Source organism: Pseudorca crassidens, chromosome 7 (assembly GCF_039906515.1).
Source record: "Pseudorca crassidens isolate mPseCra1 chromosome 7, mPseCra1.hap1, whole genome shotgun sequence".
Classification (NCBI taxonomy): domain Eukaryota; kingdom Metazoa; phylum Chordata; class Mammalia; order Artiodactyla; family Delphinidae; genus Pseudorca; species Pseudorca crassidens.
The window spans coordinates 75,251,348-75,273,824 of NC_090302.1; the positions used below are offsets into that span (position 1 = coordinate 75,251,348).

The window sequence follows — 22,477 nt, forward strand, 5'->3', positions numbered from 1 at the left end:
GTGGAAAATCAGGCCGGAGCATGGGGAATTCCAGTCCCTTCTCCAGCCAAGGGGCTAGCCACAAACAGGGAAGGTCAATGACGGCCCCATCAAGATGTTCCCTAACATCATCAGAGGTCTGGTACTCCCCCCAGCTCCGCACCCAAGCCCACCCTGCTCACAGGAGGAAGGCACCTGCGCCTGCATTTGGGAAGCTGTCAAGAGAGCCTAAGCTTTCCGCGGGGGCACCCGCCCTGATGGCAGCCATCCACACTTGGCACCTTTGTTTGGTCTTTATAATAGTCTCAATTTAGAATGTACTTAATTTTATAAAGCCAGCTAAAATTGTGTGGGAAGGAGATAAAGCAATTCTCCTGATATCGGCTTTCCCTCCAACCTATCCAAGTAAACATGAGGGTCCTTTTTTTTTTTTTTTTTTTTTGCGGTACGCGGGCCTCTCACTGTTGTGGCCTCTCCCGTTGCGGAGCACAGGCTCCGGACGCGCAGGCTCAGCGGCCATGGCTCACGGGCCCAGCCACTCCGCGGCATGTGGGATCCTCCCGGACCAGGGAACGAACCCGCGTCCCCTGCATCGGCAGGTGGACTCTCAACCACTGCGCCACCAGGGAAGCCCGAGGGTCCTTTTAAGTAAAGGTGCTTTCGGACTAATGAAGAAATAAATGTACACATCATCATTCCATGGCCTACCAGAAACTCCTGAGGACAGAGGATTTAGAAGAAATGATTCAAGTGGAGTTTCCGTAGTCCTCATTGGCCCCATCTACCCTCCCCTGGTCTATCACTCTTTCATCTCTCTCACCAAGGCTGGCTGAAAAAACCTCACTCAAGCCAGCAAACAAGTGAAGGCAATGACGTTTCTCAATGGCAGCATACCCAGGTCAGCATACCCTAGACTAGTTGCCATGATGATGAGAATGGCATGTATCTGCTGGTTAGAACCTTCCTATCATTTATGTGACAAGACACACAGCTATTTCCTGTTGTGGGAAATTTTGGAGGGGTGAGAAAAAGGAAGACAGGAAGGGAAGAGAGACTCCTGACAAAATCTGGCAAAGGCTCTTTGAGGATTTACAACCTGTCCCTCTCAGGCAATAGCAAATAGTCCCATCAAAATGAACTTTGGAGTAACACTTTTGAAAAGAAATCTTATAGTGTTTTGGAATTTTATTTTATTTTATTTTTATTATTATTTTTGGCCACGCCATGCGGCTTGCAGGAATCTCATTACCCGACCAGGGATCGACCCCGGCCACGGCAGTGGAAGCCTGGAATCCTAACCACTAGGTCACCAGGGAACTCCCTATACTTGGAATTTTAAAATATGCATACTTCTTCATTCAGCAAACCCACCTTTAACAATCTTTCAAAAGACAAATATGGGGGCTGTTGTGGTAGGCAGACTTCTAAGGTGGCCCCCAACGATCTAAGTAAGCCTCATGGTATCGACAGCACTTGAATAATCCTCTTTGCCTGAGTAAGGGACCTACTGACTTACTTCTAGTGAATAGAATACAGCAAAAGGGATGGGGAATGCTGCTGAGATTAGGTTATAAAAGACTGTGACTTCCGTCTTGCTTGCAAATTCTTCCACTCTCTTCTGCCTGCCTACCTTGACGAAGCCAGCTGCCATGCTGTGAGCTCTCTTTTGGAGAGGACCACAAGGCAAGGAACTGAGGGTGGCTTCCAGTCAATAGCCAGTGAGGAGTGAAGGCCCTCAGGCCAACATTCCATCAGGAACTGAATCCTCCCCACAACCACTGAGTCAGCGGAGAAGCAGATCGTTCCCCAGTGTATCCTTGAGATGACTAGCCCCAGCCTACACCTTGCTTACAGCCTTGAGAGACATCTTGAACTGGAGAGCTCAGCTAGGCTGTGCTCTGACTCCTGACCCAGATATACTGGGAGATAATATACGTAGTTGTTTTTAAGCCACCAAGTTATGGGGTGTCTTGTTACGCGGCAAGAGATAAATAATATGACTTTTAAGCATCATCGTTTACAATCACACACAAAAAAGGGAAACAACCCAAAAGTCCATCCTGAGGGAGCTAGTTCAGTCAAGAATGAAACATCCGTACAAGAAATACTGGGCAGCCCTCAAAATGTAATGAGGCAATATATCTGTATTGAAATGGAAAGAAGTCCACGAAAAGGAAAAAGCAAGTTGCAAAACAACATGGAACTTTTAAAACATAGCAGAGATCTAGATTTTGATTCCTGGAATCTCCAGACAAGCTCCTCATGCAGTGTTCCCATCTCAGAAAATAACAACTGTAGTTATCTAGTCGCTATAGGCAAACAAACAAAAGCAAAAAAGAAAGGCGAGATCATTCTTGACTCTTCTCTTTCCCTCTAACTGCTTATCTAATCCATCAGTAAATTACACAGTTTACCTTCAAATTTCCACCCCTCCCACACTTCTCACCACCTCCACAGTGACTTCTCCCATCCAAGCCACCATCCTCTCTTTCTCAGGCAGCTGCAATGGACCTGACTCGTAGCTCTTCTGCAATCTATTTCCAGATAATAGCCAGAGTGATACTTAAAAAAGATGAATGACATTAGGCCACTCCCCTCTCTGAAGCCTGTAAAGTTCCCTATCACAGTCAAAATAAAAACCAGAGTTGCTATGTTGGTTCACAAAGTCATGATCTACAGATCTGGGCCCTGGATATTTCTCCTTCCTCTACAAGTCTCCCTCTCACTTATCTGCTGGGTCCCCACTGGCATCCTTGATGTTCCTACAACACACCAAGTTCATTTCAGGGCTGTATTAGTTGGCTAGGGCTGCCATAACAGAGTACCACAAGCTGGATGGCTTAAATAACAGAAATTTATTGTCTCATGGGTTTGGAGGCTGGAAGTCTGAAATCCAGACGTTGGCAGGGCCATGCTCCTTTTGAAGGCACTAGGGAAGGGTCTCATCTATGCCTCTCTCCTTTCTTCTATGGTTTGCTGGCAATCTTTGGTGGTCCATGGCTTGCAGACACCATCACTCCGATCTCTGCCTTCACCTTCACATGGTGTTCTTGTCATGGGCGTGTCTGTCTCCAAATTTCCTCTTTTTATGAGGACACCAGTCTTAATGAAGTAGGGGCCCACCCTAGTCCAGTATGACCTCATCTTAACCAACTGTATCAGCAATGACTTTATTTCCAAAGTAGGACACATTCTGAGGTGCTGGGGGCTTAGAACTTCTACATATGAGTTTTGGGGGCATATAATTCAACCCATAACAAAGAGCCTTTGCAATCGCTGTTCCCTTTTCCTGGAAAGCTCTTTACTCAGTGTGGTTGCCATGAGGACGTGCTTCACAGCCATCCAAATTACAAGGAGCATAACTGACCAGGAGTCATGGCTACCATGCTCTGAAATCCATCTCTGCATTTGTGATAAAGTTATACTGTCCACAAGCTACTCCTGGTCAGTGACTGGGCAGGGCAAGATTGCCAAGGCAAGCCTATTCCTGGGAGATGAAAAATTCACCTGATAGGGGACTTTGGCTCAAGCGCTCTCCCCCAGCCTTGCCAAACTCTCGCAGAACAGCATAGAACTCTAGGAGGCTTCCCCTCAACCTTCTGTCCTCCCTGGTCTCAGACTTGCATCATAATCTGACACCTGGTCTCAGACTTGCATCATAATCTGACAGCGCTCCCAGATTCTCGCCAGGGCTCTCCCCATTTTCCCTCCTAGTCTGAACAGAGTGCTCAGAAAGGCCCTGAACTTGACTGAATGCTTTGCTGTACCTGACTTGAAATCCTTAATCAGTTAGTTTTTGAAAAAGAAGACTCACATTTGCACTTTGTACTGGACACTGGTCTTGTTCACAGGGGTTGCTTTAATAAATCTCTTGCACGGCTAATCCTGCGTTAGTGTCTCCTTCTTGGAGGACCCAGACTGACACCCCAGATATCAGCATGACTCTTTACCACTTCATGTAAGCCTCTGCTCAAATGTCACCTCCTCAGAGAGGCTTCCTTTGCTGTCCTAAATATAGCACACTCCACCCAACCCAGTCTCTCTTTCTCTCTCATTATCCTGCTTTTATTTTCTTCATAGCTCCCTCTGATTTTACTGCATCTTCTTATTTATTGTTTGTTTTGTCTTCCCCTGGAGAATGTAAACCACACAAAGACTTGTTTTGTTTAGTGTTGTACCCCAACACCTATAACAAAGCCAGGCTCATAATAGGTAGCCAAAATTGTTTGTGATAAATTAATAGAGTTTAAAAATCATATAAAAATCACCTAGATCTTCTTTCAGTTCCAAACATATATAAAATATAACCTAGTGCGACCATCTTGAGAATGTACTTCACAGACCTATAAAATATAACTTTTTAAAAACACAGGCCATAAATGAAGAGAGAATCCGAAGCCAAAGCAGGAGGCATGAGAGCAAATGCTGCACTCACCCATAGGGGGGCTGAATCTGGATACAGCTGCATAGGGGCCTGGGGCTGGAATTTTAATGCTCAGGTGAGGACAGGTAATGTGGCCTGGGCCCAAGCAAGGTAAGGGACTGGAACCGACATAACTGCATACAGTCAGAATTCTTGAAAACCTGCCTCTACATGAAAGTAGGACCAGAAAAACTACCACCACACCCTAGTAACTCAGGAAAGAGGCCAGTAAGTGTGTATTCTGCCCTAGTCTCAGGGTGAAAAAAACGTATCTCATGAAAAAACAAAACATCAAGCGTGTGCCATGTACAAGTGTGCTACCCAGATATACACTGTTTAAATCGTGCAAGAATCCTGAGCTGATAAATTACGACAAAAATGTTCCCAGGACCAGAGAAACCTTTGCAGGAGCAAACTCAAATTGTCCTGTAGAAATGTCTTCATAACTCAGGACTCGTAAGATTCCTTCAGAATAAACAAGTCCTGATGAACAAACCAGACAAAGAAACAAACCAGTCAGAGGGAGAGGCCACATACATAACAAGCAGAATGATTAGCACCTCAAGAACTGATGGTAATAGAATAATCTGATGGAACTATAAACTAAATACGTTTAAAGGTATTTTTAAAGTAAAAGAAGGAATAAAAACTATACTGAAAGAACCAGTCTCTATGAAAAAAGAAAGGACAGCTTTGGGGAAAAAAAAGAACTAAATAGAATTTTTTTTTTTTTTTTTTTTTTTTTTTGCGGTACACTGGCCTCTCACTGTTGTGGCCTCTCCCGTTGCGGAGCACAGGCTCCAGACACGCAGGCTCAGCGGCCATGGCTCACGGGCCCAGCCGCTCCGCAGCATGTGGGATCTTCCCGGACCGGGGCATGAACCTGCGTCCCCTGCATCGGCAGGCGGACTCTCAGCCACTGCGCCACCAGGGAAGCCCCTAAATAGAATTTTTAAAATGAAAAATACAGTGCTAGGTTGAATGTTAGTTACAGCTAAAAAGAGAACCAGTATCATGGAAGATGGGTCTGAGGAAAGTACTGATAATGTAGTAGAGAGAGAAAAAAAAGAAATAGAAAAATGTGAAAGAGAGGTAATAAGACATGGGGAGTATAAGACATGGAGAGCATTTTATTTGAGAAAATAAAATATCCTTTTAATTGGAGTTCCAGAAAGAAGAAGTAGGATAGGCAATATTAAAAAGATAATGGCTGGGAATTTAATAGAAAAAGTAATACGTGTGATGTTCATTGGAACCATCACAAGTCCCAGGTAGGATTCAAAAGAAACATACACACACAGCTCAGAACCAAAGAGAAAGTCATGAAAGCAGCCAGATAGAAAAAGAGGTTACCAACCTAATAATGGCAATTAGATTACACAGGAGTTTTCATCAGTGACACAGAAGCAAGAAGATACTGGAATAACATACTCAAAGTGGCAAAAGAAAATAAATACCAAACTAATATTCTATAACTAAATTCCTGTTCAAAAATGGGGGTGAGGGCTTCCCTGGTGGCGCAGTGGTTGAGAGTCCGCCTGCCAATGCAGGGGACACGGGTTCGTGCCCCGGTCCGGGAAGATCCCACATGCCGTGGAGCGGCTGGGCCCGTGAGCCATGGCCGCTGAGCCTGCGCATCCGGAGCCTGTGCTCTGCAACGGGAGAGTCCACAACAGTGAGAGGCCCACGTACCGCAAAAAAAAAAAAAAAAAAAAAATGGGGGTGAAATAAAGACATATCTATACAAAGAAAAGAATATCCAATTCACAGAGGCTCCCTGAAAGAAAATATTAAATAATAATAATACATTTCAATTTAAAGTAAATTAAACGAAGAACAAAGTAAGATAAACAATGAGCAAAGAAGATAAAAATAATAATAAATTTATAAACACCCATACTATTTAAATTTTTTAAAGATTAATGGAGGGGAGAAGTTATAAACACCTTGGAACTAAAATATTAGATAGCAATAATATGGAAGTATGGTTACCTTAAAGTATTTTAAGGTCCTTGTGTTGTTTGGTAGAAGAATAGCAATTTTGAAGAATAAAAGTTTTTAAAGCTAAGCATCATATTATAATTTTAGGGGAGATGAGAGTGGGGATGGGGAAGAAGAAATGTAATGTATAACTTCCAAAGTAAAAGTGGGGAGGAAAAGGAAAAAAAAGAACACTCATATGAGAGGTGTACAGATACATAAAATCAGAAAGAATTTGCCATGGGCAGATCCTCATTAAAGGAAATTTAAAGACTGTAGTTCAAGCCAAGGAAATTGATCACAGATGAAAGACATATAAAAGAAGCTAGAAGAAGGAACTGAGCGGATACAAGAAGATACAAGATATAAGATCCCAAGCTATAAGGAAGTTAAGAGGACAGAAAGTGGCCAATATATGGGCCAATCGATACAAGCATTGACTCTATAGAAGAATAAAAGAAGCAATACCTTGTGGGATTTTTAAAAGAAAAGAAATATATAGACTCAAAATATACAAAACAACTAGCATACAAGGGGGCAGAAATGGGAAAGGTGTTGTTCAGAGTACTGATCGCTTTAGATTTTGGTAAGTAACAGATACAAGCTATAATTACTAGGTTAACCACTAAAAGGATAAAGAACAGATGGTATAATTTTCAAAGTGGTACAGAAAAAAAAAAAAGTGGAGTGAGACAACAAACTCAGTCAACCCAAAAGAAGACCGGAAAAGAGAAAAGAAACATAGAACTTGGGGGACAAACAGAAAGCACAAAAGACTCTGGCAGACATGAATTAAAATATATCAGTAACGACGACAAATGCAAGGCCATTACATTTTCCAGTTAAAAAAATGGTAAATTTGAACAACTCCTGGGGCAGGCGAAGTCACATAAATGAGTAAACAGCAGGTACAGGAAAGCCACAGCTCAAATGAAAGGGTAACTGATACCTCCTCAGGGCAGGGGAGACAACACAGTATAGTAGGGCCTGCGGTAAACTGGTGAGAGAATATCTGTCTGAAGAAGGCTGTTCTCCCGGATTGCTGCCATGTGGGAATATAGCCCAGTGCTATGTATGTCAACTTTCAAACAAAGCTGGAAATTCTGAGTTTTATGGGAAATCTGATTTTTAAACATAGGCTATTACTTTTTTAACAAAGCAATCCTTGAAAAAAAAAAAAGAATATCCTATTAATTCAGTGAATGGAAGAAAAGGAAATAAAATGAAACAAGCAACCAAGCAAAGAAAAAGCACAATAAATAAAATGAACAAACAAAAACATAAAACAAAAGAAAAAAAGGGCCACCTCTGGAAGCCTTTGCAGCACAAATGGAAGTGATGGCTTCTACTAAACACCCACTGTGATCCACACCCTGTAATTTCCATCCTGTTCAACCTTATCATTTGGCTGAAGAGACCTAACATTAAAGGATGGGAAAAACACTGAATAATCCAAACATAAAGTACACGGAGCACCAGTGGTGACTGAAAACTCCAAATAATGTCTAGATGTTTATTCCATCAGTTCTGCTTACACCAAGTCTCCTCTGGGGTTTACTGGATACCTGGGCTCATCTATCTGTTAATAAAAATAGTGATGTTAAAAGATACCTGAAAAGTTGGAGGAGGAAGCAGAGAAGGGAAAAGAAGAATCAAGGATGTTCACCTTATGTGACTCTGAGTCTGCTATTTGAACCAGTTCCTGGAATGTCAGTTCTTCCCCATGGCCTGTGAGGTAAGGGCCCAAATGTCCAGCGTGGCTTCCAAGGCCTTTCAGACCTGGCTTATTGCAGCCCCTGTCTCCACACCTCTGCCCAGGCTGCTGCCCCTGCCAGGATTCCTGTAGTCTCCCCGTTCACACATCAGACCAAACCCGCTCCCAAGTGAAACATTCTCTAAAGGTTGCTTAAGGTGCCTGATGAAATCCCTGTATGAGGAATACATCGCATGGCTATTTTTTTTTTTGCAGTACGCGGGCCTCTCACTGCTGTGGCCTCTCCCGTTGCGGAGCACAGGCACCGGACGCGCAGGCTCAGCGGCCATGGCTCACGGGCCCAGCCGCCCCGCGGCATGTGGGATCCTCCCGGACCGGGGCATGAACCCGCGTCCCCTGCATCGGCAGGCGGACTCTCAACCACTGCACCACCAGGGAAGCCCCTCATGGCTATTTTTAAACTTAGTCGGGCTCTGCAAAAATATGTGGAATGAGACAAAGACAATTGTGTTCATCATAATTCCAGAAGGCCTGAGGGTAAACGCATTGGCCTGATGGGGCTGCTCCCAGCAAGGGATGCCGCTACGGTTGGGACTGGACTCTTTTCCTGGAGGTTCTTGCCTGTGGACAGGTCTCCTGCTGAAGCTGTCTCACCAACCGGAAAGCAGAGCTACAGTGCCTATGGTCTAATCTCTATGGGCTGTACCTAAATATTCTAAGGCTTCAAGAGAATACAGGCCTTCCCTCATGGCGCAGTGGTTAAGAATCCGCCTGCCAATGCAGGGGACACGGGTTCGATCCCTGGTCCGGGAAGATCCCACATGCCACAGAGCAACTAAGCCCGTGCGCCACAACTACTGAGCCTGCGCACCACAACGAAGAGTAGCCCCCGCTCGCTGCAAATAGAGAAAGCCCACGTGCAGCAATGAAGACCCAACGCAGCCAAAAAAAATAGATAGATAGATAGAAATTCACCAAGACCTAAATAAAAAAAAGAGAGAATACAAAAAGAAAAGCATACAAATTAGCAAATGCTTAAGTAAATGTCTATAAATATATGATGCTTACTTGTTAATTTTTAAATCTAATATTCAAAGATACTTTATTCTATATGGTAAATTACATTGTCTCACTTTTTTTTTTTTTTTTTTTTTTGCGTTACGCGGGCCTCTCACTGTTGTGGCCTCTCCCGTTGCGGAGCACAGGCTCCGGATGCGCAGGCTCAGCAGCCATGGCTCATGGGCCTAGCCGCTCCGCGGCATGTGGGATCTTCCTGGACCAGGGCACAAACCCGTGTCCCCTGCATCGGCAGGTGGACTCTCAACCACTGCGCCACCAGGGAAGCCCCATTGTCTCACTTTTTAAAAACACGTGAATGCGTAACTCCTGAGAAATCAGAGCAACCATGAATTGAATGAGTTAATTATAGTCAGCTTCAAAAGCCAAATTATAAGAACGCTTTTCATTTCTTGCAGCAGAAACTACACTTAACGTGGGCTGTGGGCAAACGTTGTAATGTTTGGCATGTGTGTGGGCAGAAGAGGACTCAGGGCCTCAGAAAGAAGGCCATGAAGACCTGGTCCCGTGCACAGTTGGAGGGGACGTGGAGGGCTGATGGGACATGAAGCAGGGCAGGGGGCATGGCAGAGGGCTGGTCATGGCTGAGGTGGGTCCCTCCTCTGCCCCCCACCTCTCATGAAATCATTAATAAAACTACAGGCCCAGGAAAATGCTGATTTCCATTGGATTTCTTGCAGAAATGGAACAAGGATAAGGCTCAGAATCCAGGTAGGATTCTGAGTAAAAGTGAGGAGCCTGCATGATTCAGCAGCAGGGGCAGAGAAGGAAAAGGGGGGGCAGAGGAGGGGTGAGGGGGGCAGAGAAGGAAAAGGGGGCCAGAGCAGGGGTGAGGGGGGCAGAGAAGGAAAAGAGGGGGCAGAGGAGGGCTGAGGGGGGCAGAGAAGGAAAAGAGGGGGCAGAGGAGGGGTGAGGGGGGCAGAGAAGGAAAAGGGGGGCCAGAGCAGGGGTGAGGGGGGCAGAGGAGGGGTGAGGGGGGCAGAGGAGGGGTGAGGCGGGCAGAGAAGGAAAAGGGGGGGCAGAGGAGGGGTGAGGGGGCAGAGAAGGAAAAGAGGGGGCAGAGGAGGGGTGAGGGGGGCAGAGAAGGAAAAGAGGGGGCAGAGGAGGGGTGAGGGGGGCAGAGGAGGAAAAGAGGGGGGCAGAGAAGGAAAAGGGGGGCCAGAGCAGGGGTGAAGGGGCAGAGAAGGAAAAGAGGGGGCAGAGGAGGGGTGAGGGGGGCAGAGAAGGAAAAGGGGGGCCAGAGCAGGGGTGAGGGGGGCAGAGAAGGAAAAGGGGGCCAGAGCAGGGGTGAGGGGGGCAGAGAAGGAAAAGGGGGCCAGAGCAGGGGTGAGGGGGGCAGAGAAGGAAAAGAAGGGGCAGAGGAGGGGTGAGGGGGGCAGAGAAGGAAAAGGGGGGCCAGAGCAGGGGTGAAGGGCCATGTTGAACTCACAGCACCAGGAACTGGGGTTCAGGCCAAGTTCTCCCTAAGCCTTTGAGGGGCAGGAGTGTTCCAATGAGACATGTTACCTGCATTTCATGATGGATGCTCTTCTGAAAAAGCGCCGCCAGTCAAGATTGTCTGGTGCTAAAGACAGACTGGAAATAAAAGTGATCAGGCGTCCTTCATAAGGGCTCACCTTCAGAGAGTCAAGCTAATGAAGAGAGAAGGGGGAGGGGCTCAACAGCAGAGAAGCTCTTGATCCAACAAGGTCTCCCAGGGCTTCCACGGAGGCCTGCTGCCTACCAGGTGCGGGCTGAGGAGGCGGCCTTCATGTTTCCAGTTAGAATGGACCAATATTAAAACCAAAGTGGAACAAAAAACCTGGGTGGGGCAGGAAACCATAGGAAGTGCATGTTTCTCCCTGTGCAAAGCTGATGGGTGGGAAGCAGAAAACAGAGTAGACTAAAGTCCATTATTGTGAGCTTATTTTTACTTTAAATAAAAAACATAAAGAACTTGGAAACTATTTGCTGTCAGCCTCCAACTTCGAAGCCACTCTAACCCATCCACATTAAAGGGCCACCCTAAAGGCTCCCCTGCAGCAGTCCCAAGAGGATTCCCTTTTGTTTGGTCCAGAGGTTGTTCCTGCTGCATTTCAGGCCTGCCCACCTCCTGAGCCCTGTACCTGCCCTGTGGGCTCGATACCTGCACAAATCAACCCCTATGCCCCCTCCATACATTTCTTCTCTTGCTCTCTCAGAACTCAGGATCCCATGCATCCTGGGGCTTTGTCTGCAGGCACTCATATCCAGGTATTGGGCTCACGAGGGGACCAGCCAGGTGGTCCCCTATCAATACATCCACACAGCCAGGTCCAGGTGCCCACCTTGGAAGGGCTAGCCTGGGACTCTGAGACATACAGTGACAGTGACCATACACCTCAGCCCATGAAAACTTGACTCAGCCTTTAACAACACATGAACCACCCTGGAAAGTCAGCCTTGCTGCTGTTTTTTTGAACAGACCACTCATCCAAGCTGTAGACTGGCATTTTCCATTGCCAGGTGGACAGTTTCAGCGGGATGTCTCGTTGGCATCCAGTCCACATGTTGATAACATGCCAATAACAATAAGGACCATAGTCAATACTCCTATATATCACTTACTCTATATTATTAACTATTGCTAACCATAAAAGTACAAACTCCCTGAGCTGTTATTCAATCCTCTTTACAATAAAAGGGTCCAAAACCTACACTTAATCTGTCCAATCAGTATTTCTTGAGCACCTGCTACATCAGGCTGGGGTGAACAAAACAAACATAATTCTTATCTTAATGGAGCTTATAATCTGGTGAGGGAAAAGCCATTAAACACACACACACACACACACACACACACACACACGATATATAATTACAACTTGTGCTGTGTGCTAAGAATGACAGAGCAAGTGTTACAAGAGAGTACAGTGGGGCAAGGGCTAGTTTAGATGCTGGGCCTAGAACTCTGGTTTCCAAGTCAATGCTCCACTAAGCATCCTGGAAGCAATGAAGAGAAATAATTTCCTGTATCATGGGCAGTCAAGTCCCAAAGGAACAGAAGCAGAACTGGATCAAGCATAATTGATGCTAGTCCCGTGGCATCCAAGCATCAGGGTTTCATGTTTGATTATACCTTTCACCTGGCCTTCAAGGTCCCACATTCTGACTCCAGCCTAGTTTTCCAGCTTTGTGCCAGTTCTGCAGTTCTAAAGGCGAGGAGTAGAAAGCCAAGTGGGCTAGTGGAAGAGGAGAGTGGTGCTTTTAAGAATATAACAGCAATAAGGAAAACGTAGCACTTGGTCTGTTTGAATTGGAATGAGAGCCAAGGCAGCTTGAGAGTCCTCAGTGTAGGGAGACAATTCTCCATGTTGTTTCTGCAAGTCTGATCCCCAGACTATCTCTTCTGGAATGTTCCCCTTAGCAAACGACCTAGGAAGCTAGAGACAGTGTCCCCCTGCAGATCAGAGGGCACATTTGTTTCCTGATCAGCAGAGTAAAGACAGGGAACAACCCCAGCCCAGAGAAGATCTGTCTACACTCCAGGGTAATAAAGATAATGGCACTGTCTCTGGAGGGGAGGATGGGTGGGTCCCTCTATAAAATTGGGGGTTTCCTAAGTTCGGTGCTGCTGAGCTGGGGAATAGGTCCCTGTGTGCACAGCACCCACCTGGGCCCACATCCGCATCACCCCCATGGGACCTGAGGGGCAAGGGGAACTCATGTGAACAGGAAGTTCACACTGCCTGAGGGACCACGAGTCATCAACTACCTAGATGCTCGTGATCTAGTAGCTCCCCTCTCTAGCCTGCTACTTAGGGACTGCTTGGTCTCTTGACCCTTAGGAGCACGAGTTTGAAGATCTCCACTCTTGTGTTTGCTGTTGATGACTCAACTATTTCCACAGGTTCTCCATGTACATCTTTCTCACTTCGATGCTGTGTATCTTTTCTCTGCCTTATAACGTGGTTTCTGCCAAATCACAGTTTCTGTCTTTGCTAATTTGGTTTGCTTATGGCCTTTTAGGTGCATCCTTTCAGCTTTTACTGCTGTCTGATAATCTTCATTTCCAATATCAAATTTCTGAGGAAAATAACCTATTGCGCCAACCTGTCTCTGATGGGACAGAGATTTTCAAGCCAGGCCAGTCCATAGGTCTGTTAATATGCAAACTGGCTCCCCTTGAGTCAGGGGATGATTATTTATCTGTTGTCTTTCAGCCTCACAACCGCCCTCCTTTACTCTGCTCTGTATCACCCCTGGGGCTGGAAGTCTGCAAATGACTTTCCCAGAGTTCCTTACCAGCTGGTTTCCTATTATGTTGTAAACATGGGAGGAGAGGAGGGAGAGCATCAGGTAGAATAAAGACAAAGTCTTCCTGAATTTAGTTCTTACAGGATCCTAACCATCCCACCTAACTCGGCTCAACATTCAGCCCAGCAGTTATCAGGGTACCGTGCAAACATGATTTTTTACACAGAGATTCAAGATTGCTGTCACATCTACAGAGAGTTCATAATACACCCACTGAGTGGCACTGACTTAATCACACAGGGCGCTCTTTTGCATACCCAGCAGAACTGCATGACATCGTGGTGGGCACACTGGGGGAAGCCCAGCTTACAGAACGTACGTTTCAAGGCTGCCTGTGTCCGCTTACTCGCGCCAGGGTTAGGAGGAGGACTGGCCTAGGGTCGTAGCCATCCTATGGCAGGGGCTCAAAATCATTCCTACTTATTCTGGAAAGACTGGTAACTTGCACAGACTAAAGGGGCGAGCCATGATGTTTCAAACGTCTGGTGGGAATTTCAGAGAATTTTGATTCCCATCTTCATTTTGGAAAATTTAGATGCTGCCACCAGGTTTTCTTTCCAGCCATCTTGGGCGTGTTTTTCAGTTTTTCTCTGCTGTTTCACACTCACATGTATCTTTCTGCCCTAGCACAGCCTTTTGTCAACAGTATTCCCTTTTACTCCTCCTGGTCTGTCCTCCTCTTTCACTTGTGAGTTTCCTCCCTTGTCATTTAAGCTTTCTCAGCTACGCACAGAAACCCAACAGAAGCCTTTTGTGTGTGGGGATTCCCTCCCTCCCAGGCAGTTCTGAAAGCAACAGGTGCCCCTGCAGAGGCTTCGGTTGGACCTTAGACCTATACCCAGCAGCTGCTAATCCTGGGCTCTCACTCTTTTTTAAAAGCAGTAAAATGGACTTCTGTCAAAACCAAGTGTGCTGGAGGCTAACTCTCTCATCTGGAACTCAAGCCACTCTTGCCTTGAAATTTTCCAAAAACACTAAACTCATTTCTCTCACCACAGGAGGAGAGAAAGACTATGCCGCTGGTACAGAACACTGCTTACGTTGGAGGTGGCATGGATTTCCCTAATCAGCAGATACATGCAAAGTGCATGTGTGGGTGGGGTGGGAGTTGGAGGGTTCTTTGCAGGGTGCCAGAGCTGCAGGTAAAAGCATACATTTCCCTAGCTGGGAACAGGCCCTGGAGAGGGAACAACGCCACACCAGATGAGAATCTATTTCCCCTTTGTCCATGAAGGCATTAAGGCTCAATATCATAAGAGTAATGTCCACCTGTAAAAGAATACACAAACTAGATTCTCTATACTATCAACACAGATGTATCTCCAAAACAATCATGAAAATTTAAAAATATATATAAAACTTGATTTTATGTTGTTTATGGACTCATTCATATATACAGTAAAAGTAAAAAAAAAAGAAAACAAATGCAGGGGATCGATGCTTACCAAGTGCAAGAGTTGCTACTCTGGAGAGGAGTAATAAAGAATGGGGGTGCAGTTTTAGATGTATCTGTAATCGTTCATTTCTTTAATAAAAAGAGAGATCTAAGCTTTTGCAGCAAACTGTTTACGTCTGTAGATGTAGGCTCTGTGCATTTAGGTGTGCACCATATTATTTTCCGCATATTTCAGTTTGTTTGAAATATTTCAAGACATAAATAATTAAAACATGAGAAACGAGGATTGTACAGTGGCATTCCCCAAATTACACACCTCCCGTTACGCTCTGGAAGATGAGACTGATAGAGAAAGTCATGAAATCACATTCACTGAAATGTAATAGAGAACAAAAGACAGAAGTAGGCACACATCTGTTTCAAAAATTATTTAGGATCCACAGATTCAATGCAATCCCTATCAAACTACCAATGGCATTCTTCACAGAATTAGAACAAAAAATTTTACAATTCGTATGGAAAGATAAAAGACACCGAATAGCAAAGCAATCTTGAGAAAGAAAAACAAAGTTGGAGGAATCAGGCTCCCTGACTTCAAACTATACCACAAAGCTACAGTAATCAAGACAGTATGGCACTGAAACAAAAACAGAAATATAGATCAATGGTACAGGATAGAATGCCCAGAGATAAACCCATGCACATATGGGCACCTAATTTACGACAAAGGAGGCAAGAACATACAATGGAGAAAAGACAGCCTCTTCAATAGTGGTGCTGGGAAAACTGGACAGCTACATGTAGAAGAATGAAATTAGAACACTACCTAACACCATACACAAAACTAAACTCCAAATGGATTAAAGACATAAATGTAAGACCAGATACTATAAAAATCTTAGAGGAAAATATAAGAAAAACACTCTTTGACATAAATCACAGCAAGATCTTTTTTGACCCACCTCCTAGAGTAACGGAAATAAAAACAAAAATAAACAAATGGAGCATTTTTATCATAAATGGGTGTTGAATTTTGTCAAAAGCTTTTTCTGCCTCTATTGAGATGATCACATGATTTTTATTCCTTAATTTATTAATGTGGTGTATCACATTGATTGATTTGCATATATTGAAGAATCCTTGCATACTTGGGATAAATCCCACTTGATTATGGTGTATGATCCTTTTAATGTGTTGTTGGATTCTGTTTGCTAGTATTTTGTTCAGGATTTTTGCATCTATGTTCATTGGTGATATTGGTCTATAATTTTCTTTTTTTGTGATATCTTTTTTTGGTTTTGGTATCAGGGTGATGGTGGCTTCATAGAATGAATTTGGGAGTGTTTCTCCCTCTGCAAATTTTTGGAAGAGTCTGAGAAGGATTGGTGTTAACTCTTCTCTAAATGTTTGATAGAATTCGCCTGTGAAGCCATCTTGTCATGGACTTCTGTCTATTGGTAGATTTTTAATTATAGTTTCAATTTCATTAGTTGTGATAGGTCTGTTTATATTTTATAATTCTTCCTGGTTCAGTCTTGGAAAATTCTACCTTTCCAAGAATTTGTCCATTTCTTTGTGGTTGTCCATTTTATTGGCATATAGTTGTTTGTAGCAGTCTCTTATAATCCTTTGTGTTTCTGCAGTGTCAGTTGTGATTCCTCCTTTTTCATTTCTAATTTTATTGATTTGCATCCTCTCCCATCTTTTCTTGAGGAGTCTGGCTAAGTGTTTACCAATTTTGTTTATCTTCTCAAAGAACCAGCTTTTAGTTTTATTGATCTTTGCTATTGTTTTCTTCATTTCTATTTCATTTATTTCTGCCCTGATTTTTATGATTTCTTTCCTTCTATTGACTTTGGGTTTTCTTTGTTCTTCTTTCTCTAGTTGTTTTAAGTATAGGGTTAGATTGTTTATTTGAGATTTTTCTTGTTTCTTGAGGTGAGACTGAATTGCTATAAGCTTCCCTCTTAGAACTGCTTTTGCTGGGAACTGCGTCCCATAGGTCTTGGGTTGTCCTGTTTTCATTGTCATTTGTTTCTATGTATTTTTTTTACTTCTTCTTTGATTTCTTCAGTGATCTCTTGGTTATTTAGTAGCGCACTGTTTAACCTCCAAGTATTTGTGTTTTTTACAGTTTTTTTCCTGTAATTGATTTCCAATCTCACAGCACTGTGGTCAGAAAAGATGCTTGATACAATTTCAATTTTCTTAAATTTACCAAGGTTTGATTTGTGACCCAAGATGTGTTCTATCCTGGAGATGTTCCATGTGCACTTGAGAACAAAGTGTAATCTGCTGTTTTTGGATGGAATGTCCTATAAATATCAATTAAATCTATCTGGTCTATTGGGTCATTTAAAGCTTGTGTTTCCTTATTTATTTTCTGCTTGGATGATCTGTCCATTGGTGTAAGTGGGGTGTTCAGGTCCCCTACTATTATTGTGTTACTGTCAGTTTCTCCTTTCATGGCTGTTTGCATTTGCCTTATGTAGTGAGGTGCTCCTATGTTGGGTGCATAAACATTTATAATTGTTATATCTTCTTCTTGGATTTATCCTTTGATCACTATGTAGTGTCCCTCCTTATCTCTTGTAACAGGCTTTATTTTAAAGTCTATTTTATGGAGCTCAATATTAAAAAAACAAACAACCCAATTAAAAAATGGGCAGAAGACCTAAATAGACATTTCACCAAGGAAGACATACAGATGGCCAATAGGCACATGAAAAGATGCTCAACATCACTAATTATTAGAGAAATGCAAATCAAAATTACAATGACGTATCACCTCACACAGGTCAGAATGGCCATTATCAAAAAATAAATGCTGGAAAGGGTGTGGTGAAGAGGGAACCCTCCTGCACTGTTGGTGGGAATGTAAATTGATACAACCACTATGGAGAACATTATGGAGGTTCCTTAAAAAACTAAAAATAAAACTATCATATGATCCAGCAATCCCACTACTGGGCATATACCCTGAGAAAGCCATAATTCAAAAAGAGTCATGTACCACAATGTTCACTGCAGCACTATTTACAACAGCCAGGACATGGAAGCAACCTAAGTATCCATCGACAGCTGAGTGGATAAAGAAGATGTGGCTCATATATACAAGGGAATATTACTCAGCCATAAAAACAAACAAACTAGAGTCTGTCATACAGAGTGAAGTAAGTCAGAAAGAGAAAAACAAATACCGTATGCTAACGCATACATATGGAATCTAAAAAGAAAAAGAAAAAAAAATGGTACTGATGAACCTAGTTGCAGGGCAGGAGTAAAGATATAGACATAGAGAATGGACTTGAGGACACGGGGTGGGAGGGGGAAGCTGGGGCAAAATGAGAGTAGTATCCACCTATATACAATACCGAATGTAAAACAGTTAGCTAGTGGGAAGCAGCAGCATAGCACAGGGAGATCAGCTCGGTGCTTTGTGATGACCTAGAGGGGTGGGATAGGGAGGATGGGAGGGAAGCCCAAGAGGGAGGGGATATGGGGACATATGTATGCATATGGCTGATTCACATTGTTGTACAACAGAAACTAATAATTGCTTCACAGTATTGTGAAGCAATTATACTCCAGTAAAGATCTATTTTTAAAAAAATTATTTAGGAATGGTCTGAGCCATCCTGCACACAGAGTACCCAGAGTGCTCTTTCTCAAGCCCAGATCTGATCAGGATCCCATGCTCAGGGTCCTCAAGGGCTCTCTATTGCCTTCCAAAGCATGTCGCCATGGCCTAGAGGACCTCTTCTGATCTGGACCCTGCTCACCCCTCCTTGAACTCAATGCCACCATATCCATTCCTTTGAACTCAACACCCAGTCAGAATATACTTCTCAGGTGCCCCCAGAGCACCACTGTCTGATTCCTGGGTGTTTGAGCATGCAGCATCCTCTGTCTGCCTTGAGCACTGTCCCCCTTTGGCACTCCCTGACCCCTGCCCTTGGCTGCCTCCCACCCACTCTTCGGTTCTGACATAAGACCCACTTCTGGGAAGCTACCCCTGCCTCCCCAAATCTGAATTAGGTAACTTTATTCTGTACTTTTGGTTTTGGTATCAGGGTGATGGTGGCTTCATAGAATGAATTTGGGAGTGTTTCTCCCTCTGCAAATTTTTGGAAGAGTCTGAGAAGGATTGGTCTTAACTCTTCTCTAAATGTTTGATAGAATTCGCCTGTGACGCCATCTTGTCATGGACTTCTGTCTATTGGTAGATTTTTAATTATAGTTTCAATTTCATTAGTTGTGAAAAAATCATAACTCTTCTCACGATGGAAGCCAACTGCCTGGCGGTCTCCTTTCCCACTAGAGAGAGAGCTCCACCTCAACAGGGACTGTATTCTGCTGTCCTCTGTATGCCTCGCACATGGCGTAATGCCTGGCACCCAGGAATTGTCCGTAAATATTTGTCGGTGAGTGGGAGAGTGCATGAGTGACTGGATGAATGAATGGATCTAGAAATGGGACTAATTAGCTTTCCTAGTCACTTCCAACCCAGTGTCAAAGGGCCCAATAATCGGTTCATTTTCTGACAAACATAATAATCTTAGTGAAAATCTTTCAACCATTTTTTGTTTTCTTAAAATGATCACGTTTTAGTTCATCAAATCTCGCAGGCCAGATTAAAAGCTATCACGGGATTATTCAAAGCAAAGGCTATTCAAAACTGGTAGACATTGGGGCAAAGAATAAGATAACATTTTACAAATTTATTATAATAATAACCTCCCAGTGATTACTCTATTAATTCTTTACGGTAATGTAACAAGACATCAGGACCAACAGCACAGCTAAAGCTCGAAAGAGGGAATGTGTGTCTTGTGCTCACCATTATGAAACAGGAATGCAGCCAAACTTATGCCACTGACACACTTTCCCTCTGTGCTGTACATAAAAAGTATCACCTGGCTGGGCCTCTGCAGACCGGGGTCCTCTTATTTAAGGTCTCTGACCAACATAGAATTCCATGGCATTGCTTTGACACATAGAATTCCATGGCATTGCTTTGACCAGTAGGGGGTCCAATCCCCCTACTGCAGGTGACGAAACTGAGGCCCATGTCTTAGTGAATAAACAGGTAAAGAAGACCTACTATGTGTCAGGAGACGTTCTAGGCCCAAGGGAGACAGGATGAATGAGACACACAATCTCTGCCCTGAAGATGCTCGTGGTTTAGTGAGGGTGGTTTAAACACAAACACATACACACACGTGCACAATCACAATCACAATGACATATTGAAAGCATTATCTTGTGTGTTTGCAGAATTATGAGTTTGCTCAAAGAGGAAGAAGCAACTAAGAGTATTTAAGAGGACTCAAGAAAAGCTTCCCAAAGGCGATGAGATTTGAACTTGGTCATTTAAAGATGAGTAGGAGTTTGGTAGGAGAAAAGAAAGGGCATTCAGGGCAGAAGGAAAAGCATATAGACAAAGACATAGTGTGAAAGCACTTGATCTGCTGGGGGAGAAGCTAGTGGACTTACCGGATGGCAGTACAGAGTGGGGAGAGGAGGTTTAGAGAGATTACATTATGGCCCTAAGGTTTCATAGTAGAATAGCTCCAAGGCCCACCTAACCTGGTTTCTTGACTCTCCTTCTAGGGGTCTTTTCACCGGACCTTGAGGCCTTTACTGCCAATGAAATGTAGCCATCTGAAACTACGGTCATATTTAATAAATACCATCAGATGCTGTGGGCACAATGGGAAGCTCAAGGGGAGGCCAGATGGAAGCACAGAAAGTGAAATAGGAGGAGGATTATAACAACAATGACAACAACCAGCACAAAAAGATTATTTATCGAAGCCCCAAATAGCACATCATATAGCCATTTTTTTTAATTTAGAAAATTAAGATTACCTGGGCAGAGGAAGATGATAATAATAATGATAATAATTGCAACAAATATTCCTTGTACTTTACACTTTTAAAATCCTCTTTTACCTATATTATTTCATCACAAGAATAAGCTCATTATATAGTATGAACAAAATTAATATGTGGTCCATGTAAAAAGAAGATATATTAGATATATTATTTGTAACTGTTCATTTGAGGCTGTCACTGCTGTGAAAATATAAAACGGATGCCTTTATGCTGAGAGATTTGGCACCAACTCCAAGTAAACCAGAAGGTTAGAAAAACAGAAAACAGAAGTGTATCTATGCTCTTTATTAAGGAAGAGAATGTTTTCTTCTCAAATGATGAAGTTGTGCAAGAGAGCACAGCAACAGGCTCAGAAAAATAACTGCAGCATCTTTTTAGGACACTTTAGGTCCCACTATAATTTTGCCAGAGTAAAAGGCATATTTTCTTTCTAAGAATAGTCACTGCCCATCAACCTGCTTTTGGAGAGTGGGGGAAAAGACATGTATCAGGATGAACCATTCTTTTTCTATATGCCAGATTAGAAAGGTAATTCCTTAAAGATCAATATAAGCATTTTTATATTTTATAAGTATCTTTTTTTGTTTGTTTGTTTGTTTTGTTTTTTTGCGGTACGCGGGCCTCTCACTGTTGTGGCCTCTCCCGCTGCGGAGCACAGGCTCCGGACGCGCAGGCTCAGCGGCCATGGCTCACGGGCCTAGCCGCTCCGTGGCATGTGGGATCTTCCTGGACCGGGGCACGAACCCCCGTCCCCTGCATCAGCAGGCGGACTCTCAACCACTGTGCCACCAGGGAAGCCCCCAAGGGAACCCCCTATAAGTACCTTTTATTTCACATCATCACTTTTATAGGCATACCTCCTTAAACTCCAGTCTGAGATACCTAAACTGAATATAGTCTTCTCATCCCCCTGCCCCTCACCACCCCGACTCAAATTGAGAATCCCTGCAGCGAAGAAAAAACAACTTTGCAAATGAGATTTGAGAGCGGAGGAAGGGAAGCCCATGACCTATCAAAGGCACATTGCAGAGTATTTTTTTGTAAAACTGAAAACACTGCATGTGCGCATATCTGTTTGTGTATGTTTGCATGAGGAAGGAGAAAGGTGTGGAACAATTCGGGCCAGTCCATGGAGGAAATGGGAGGAAGGAAGTGGGAAAGAAAATTAGAGGAGAGATTATTAACTTTTCTTCTTGTATCCTCATAATGTTCACACTTGTTACAATGGTCATAAAATGTCATACTTTTCTTTTAATTGAATAGAAAAAAACTGGAAAGAAAAATAGAGCCCATGGATTTTTTTAAAAGTCTTTAAAAAGTTGATTCACTAAGCATTCCCTGAGTAAAATGTATCCCATAGCAAACAGTCTCTTAAGGCCCAGGTATCTGACAGGTAATCTGCCAGCCAAATACCACCCAAATGACCCCCAAGGTGGAGCCTACCAGAAGATTTTCGGAGACATAGTTCATCTACTATCTAGCCCCGTAAGTAAGCAGACCAGTGGGGTTCGACCACTGACCCAAACTGCATTTGAGAACTGCAAGTTTAGAGTACTTATTAATTGTATTTGGAGTGGAAGAGTATTAACTCCAGTTTTAGACTGTTTGGGTTAAGTGTACCAAATTTCTCTTATGAAACTGAAGTGACAGATTAAAAAAACGAAGTGTAACACAAGCTTTCAGGGAGGTGTGTCTACAGTACTGGGGAGTCTGTGTGGGTCCTGCCAGGGAAGGA

General features: G+C 43.6%; 1 protein-coding gene across 5 annotated transcripts in view; it reads right to left on the reverse strand.

The window, feature by feature from the left end:
* Positions 1-22,477, reverse strand: part of MOB3B (MOB kinase activator 3B) — a 238,454-nt gene that overhangs the window by 178,704 nt on the left and 37,273 nt on the right. The gene's annotated exons all lie outside the window — the stretch shown is intronic.